This window comes from Phoca vitulina, unplaced genomic scaffold (genome assembly GCF_004348235.1).
Source record: "Phoca vitulina isolate PV1807 unplaced genomic scaffold, GSC_HSeal_1.0 scaffold12, whole genome shotgun sequence".
Classification (NCBI taxonomy): domain Eukaryota; kingdom Metazoa; phylum Chordata; class Mammalia; order Carnivora; family Phocidae; genus Phoca; species Phoca vitulina.
The window spans coordinates 25173634-25179633 of record NW_022589715.1 but is presented as its reverse complement, the minus strand read 5'-3'; positions in this window follow the sequence as shown (position 1 = coordinate 25179633).

The following is a 6000-nucleotide window of genomic DNA, read 5'->3' as shown; positions in this document are numbered from 1 at the left end:
CCACAGGAAGGGAAAGAGTTTGTTGTACCTGATAGGATGATTGGTCTTGTTTACCAGGGGGAAATTCAGTTGCTGCTACACAGTAGGAGCAAGAATAACTATGTTTGGAACCTAGTAGATTCATGGGAGTGCTCCTTATGACTCTTTGGCCCAATAGTCCCGGTGAAAGGAGAACGTTGTCAATCTCATAATGGCAAGACCAGAAAGGACTCAAATCTGGCCAGCCTTCATGCTGGCAGAGGTTAAGAGGAAAATGGAATGAGTAGTGGAAACGTTCAATCGTGATTATCAACATAGGCCTTGTTATCAGATACGAAGAGACTATAGCAACCATGTTATATCATTCTTTTATTTCAAGTCTTTTCTCCCATCATATGGACTCTCCCATTATATATGTTGGGTGTAACAAACTAAGGATGCTCTGACAAGCACCCAATTTTAAAGCCACTAAGAGGTTTGAGTATGAGTAAAGATCGACCTCAGAGCCTAGGCTTAATGGGGACCCCTTGGAGGGAAAAGTGTTCTCAAATGTTAGGGGTGTCAATAGAATCTGATTTCCGGACCAGACACCGGACAATGATTGGGCAAGAGAGAAGAGCAGCTACGAAATACTGTGACTGGGTAGGAAACACCGTAGCATGCTTTGTCCTGTTGTTCTCAGCAGGACCTTTGGCTCAGTCCTGTTTTTCTCAAGCCAAATATGTGAAGAACCTCAAAAGACCTTCCTCGGCTGACTCTATAAAAAGAAAACTCTTGGTAAGGATAAGGATTTGCCAGGGTCAAGGAATTAAGTGGGTGCCCTGGGTTTGGGAGAGGCTGTGGTAGAGCATGTTGTAGAAAGGCAGAGCCCTGCAGAAACGACAGGGTTTAGGCCTTGAAAACTGGTCATCACTCCAGCCAGCATCCATCCCCAAGCATAGTTTCTGCACCTGCTTTTCCAACCAGTTCTTTCTTGTTGGTCAAGATTAGGTTCCATGTAGCAGGTCCCTTCTTTCTCAGTTCATCTCCTGAGAGATGGAATTGTCCCTAAGATAAGACATTACCAGATGCATATCTGAGTTAGTGTAACTTCCCCAAATGTTTGGAGAGTGGAAGTCTCTCCCTTAGCACCTCAGCTTGCCCTTGCACTAGAATCATCATCTCTATTAATCATGTTCTCCCCTCTCCTTTAATCCTCACCTAGAGCCTTTCTTGCATGAATGTTGGTGAGGATTTCCATGCAGGGGTACATCTTCTTGATCTGCAGGACTCTCTCTCTCTCGCCTTCTGGTATTCATGCTTCTTTGAACTAAGAGTATCTTACATGCCTTTGTTGGGTTTATGTAAGTACCTGTACTGTTAAAACCTCAAATGCTTCTGCTATGGTCTGAATGTTTGGACCAAAATTCATATGTTGAAATCCTAACCCCTAAAGGTTAGGGATTAGTAGGAGGGGCCTTTGGGAAGTATTTAAATCATGCATGTGAAACCCTCATGAATGGGATTAATGCCTAAAAAGAGGCCCCAGGGAGATGCCTAGCCTTCTGCCTCCATGTGAAGATACAATGAGAAGTCTGCACCCTGGAAGAGAGTCCTCCCCTGACCATGCTGGCACCCTGATCTCTACTTCCAGCCTCCAGGGTTGTGAGAAATATGTTTCTGTTGTTTATAAACCATCCAGTCTATGGTATTTTGTTATAGCAGCCCAAATGGACTAAGAGAGCTTACATTTTTATAGATGTCTGAGGCCATAAATATTGACTTCATTTCCAAAGTTTTTTTTTAAAGATCTTATCTTTAAGTAATCTCTATACCCAAGGTAGGACTCGAACTTACAACCTTGACCTCAAGAGTCAAGTGCTCTATCAACTGAGCCGGCCAGGCGCCCCACATTTCTAAAGTTTTAATCCTATGAAATACTAGTTACACATTCTAATAATAATAAGAGCTAACATTTATTGAATGTTCACTATGCACCAGGCAATGCAAAGCACACTATTAGAATTCTCCAGAGAAACAGAGCCAATAATATATATATAAAGAGATTTTGTATATTCATATATAAAGAGATTTATTATGAGGGATTGGTTCCTGTGATTATGGTGGCTGAGAAGTCCCATGATCTGCTGTCTATAAGCTGGAGGCCCAGAAAAGCCGGTGGTGTAGTATGGGTCCCAACCCAAAGGCCTGAGAACTAGGGGAGCCAATGGTGTAAGTCCCAGACCAAGTCAAAGGTGGGAGAACCAGGAGGGCCAGCTGATGTCTGAGGACAGAAAAAGATGGATGTCCCAGCTGAGGTAGAGAGCAAATTTGCCCTTCCTTTGCCTTTCTTCTATTCGGTCTATTCAGGCCCTTACTGGATTGGATGATGTCCCCCCACATTGGTGGGGATGATCTTTTCTCAGTCTACTGATTCAAATGCTAATCTCTTACGGAAACAGCCTCAACAGACACAACCAGAAATAATGTTTTACCAGCTATCTGGGCATCCCTCAGCCCAGTCAAGCTGACACATAAAATTAACCATCACAAGCACTTACCCCATGAGGCAGATATTCTTATAGTTCCCATGTTATAGATAAAGAAACCAAGGCTCAGGAAAGTAAGATAACTTGCCTAAGACCATCAGTTAGTAAGGAGAGCTAATATTTGAATCCAGGTAGTCTGACTCCAGAGCCATCCTTTGACACTGCTGCCATTGTTTTCTTCTTGTCCTACTGGTTTTGCAGTTTTTAGCTGAATATTATCTCCCTCACCTCCCTCCTCTTCCCAATGCTCTCTTTTTTCCAGTTAAAGCCAACCTCCAAACATAGTCTTCTCAGTGCTTGTGAAAATCTGGATTCGGGAGGGCATTCATCTGGCATTTTAGGTTATGATCCAAAGAGCCAAAGCCTTTTCTTTGATCCTACCCAGGTCAGTGGTTCCGGGCCTTTGGTCCGCAAAAGAATAAGTGGAGAGCTTTTAAAAGCCCAAATCCTTGGCCATTTGCAGAGCTTTTGACTCAATAGATCTAGGAGTACAGAGGGACCCAGGTGTCTCCGTTCTTTACAAGCTTCTGATACGGGAGACCTTCAGACTGACCACACTTGAAACACCAACAAGTCAGATATTCACTTCTCTTGGTGTCCTTTCTTTCCCCAAAGTCCCAACCTTCAGCCAAGGAAGAAACACTGAAAATGCAACCAGTTTGTTGCCTTCTTAACCCCTAGGAGTGTTCTTCAGGCCTTGTGGTGGTATCTCTCCATGAATGAATAGGAATTCTTTGGCGTGGAGCTTCAGAAATGGCTAATCTTTGCCCTGAGACACACAGCATGGGCCCTCTGCACTTGCTCCCCCTCATCTACATCAGCTCTGCCTGTGCCCTCATTCTGCACCTTAGCAGGGAACCAGCCATCACCAGCACCTGACTCTTCCCCCTGCTGGGGCCTGGAACAAGTTTCTTCACATTTGCTGAGGCTGCGGCCTCCTGGGATGTTGTGGCCTCTTCCACAAGAGGAGATAACCTCACTCTAGAAAAAGTTTAATTCCTATTCCATCCCACACTCTGCTTCCTCAGAAGCTCTCTCTGTCTCTCCCTCCCTCACCCCTTCCCTCCCTCCCTCTCTCCCAGTGTGTGTGTGTGTGTGTGTAGGCTTTCTTTCATCCAGTTTAGAGACTCCTCACCCTCTGAAGTAAATTCAAAAGGAGGGCTGTGCACACAGATGGACCTACTCACACAGTCCCAGAGCTGTGTTCTGTACACTTCAGCAGACAAGCTGCTTTCCACTCCCTGCCCGAGGGGAGAGCTTTCAGGGGGAATTTCAGACCAGACAACCCTACCATCCATTCTGAATACACTCCTTTCAGGCTAGACCAGCACCCACGCCTGAATGGATAATAATAGTTTCTATTTATTGAGTGTTTACTAAGTGTTTTTTATGGGAAATTCTCGGGAAGGTCCCTCTCATGAGAGATTGAAACGCTCTAAAACTACCATGAGTTTTTCTTCTCAGATAAAATGACCGGAGTGTGACCAGGGTCTGTGGTTCTCAGATAGCTTTGCAAAGATCTGAGTGGCAGAGAATATAGAAATCATGTACATTTTCCAAATTACCTCTTTGGTTAAAAATCTGCTGCTTTTTTTCGTTTCATTCTCTACTGGGAAATAATATCAAACTTGCTCCTTGGTTTCTCAGGGAGGTTGGGAGTTGACCTTCCTTTATTTGCCCCAAAACAATAAGCAGTGGAAGTGCTCTGAATGCCTGTCCTTTTCAACAATGATTGGATTGCCTTGTCAGAGGCTCCACGTATTCGTGTCCTGTGGCTGCTCTTACCAGTTGTCACAACTGTGGTGGTTTCAACAGCAAATTTATTCTTTCATAGTTCTAGGGGCCAGAAGTCCAAGTTCAAGCTCTGTCTTTTTTTTTCCGACTGCAGATTTTTCTCCACTTTTCCATGCATGTGGCTTCTTCTGAGCCTCCAGTTTTATTCAGCTCGGTTCCAGCCGCACACAGAGGCTAGCATCTCTCAGTCTCAATTACAAATTCTTGGGAAGAGATCATCCGATCGGTTCAGCGTTGAATCAGGTGTCTTTCCCTTTGCCAGGGGATGGTCTCAAAGAATATGGCTCTTTGAAATACAGAAGATATCCCAAACATGTCCTACACATTGAAAAATAAAGTTGAGGTGCATTCTTACTAGGAATTTCTTTCTGTACAGACTGGCCTGTACCCGACAAGTTTGAAGAGGGGGCGCCTGGCTGGCTCAGTCAGTAGAGCATTCAAGTCTTGATCTCAGGGTCATGAGTTTGAGCCCCACATTGGGGGGAGAGTTTACGTAAAAAGTTTGAAGAGAATCTGCTGCATGAATAAATAATGTAGAGAAGTTGCAAGGGCGATGTTTAACCCATAAAGAAAACTGGTTCTGGTCAAATCACTTTAGTCACACCATACTTGCAAGCAGCTAGGTGCTTCTGAGAGCCAATTTTAGCTCTGCCTTAGAGCAGCTTCATGTTACTTTATACATCTGAATAGAGCCAAACTGTACTTCTTTAAAAATAGATCCTAATTTGGGCTTTCCCTATATCAGCGGGGCCTCTTGCCCTTCTTCCCAATGAAATTAAATTTTATTCCCTACTTGGTACCCTTCTCTAAAACCTGAATCTGGCAAACTCCTGCCACATGCAAGGCACCCTATAAATAAATGTTGGTTAAAGGAATGAATGAATGAGTCAATTACTTCATCCAAGCCAAGGTTTTTTTTTTTCTCCAGCAACATATAATGGCCAAGGTTAGCAGCAAGAAACCTGATCTACTCCACTTGCTTTGCCTCCTCCTACTTCCTCCCAGCTTCGCTTTAATTCTTTCCAACCCCACTTTCTCCACCTTGGGCCAAGTCACCATCATCTCTCACCTTGACCCTCTGCTGAAGCTTCTAACTGATCTCTTTGCCTTCAGTCTGGCCCCTTGCACTTCATTCTCCAAAAAAACAATCAGAGGGGGCTTTTGAAAAGTAAATCAGATCCTATCATTCCTCTGGACTTCCTCAGGCCCTGTGTGGTTCTCTTAGCCTCACCTTCTCCATGCCTCCCCACCCCCCATCCCCAGTCTGCTCTCCAGTCGCAGTAATCTTTCCCCCCACCCCTTCGCCCCCTCCCCAGGGCCTTGACCAAGAGCATCCCTTACTGCTCTCTAGAACACCCCTTTCCTCTTCCCCAACCTCAGTCTGGTCCAGTGAACTCCTAATTGGCCTTCAGATCTCATCCTAGATAGCTCTCATTGTCCCTAGGATTACATGAGGGCCCCATTTTCTGTCCTTTTTTGCACTGACAGATTTGTAATGGTATATGATTGGCTTGATTATTTCGTAAGTGTCAGTTTCCTCCACTACGATGGAAAGAAACTCTTTGAAATCAGGGACTAACCGGCCGGCAGAGGGAGAAGCAGGCTCCCAGGGAGCCTGATGCGGGGCTCGATCCCAGGACCCCGGGATCATGACCTGAGCAGAAGGCAGACGCTTAACCTACTGAGCCACCCAAGTGTC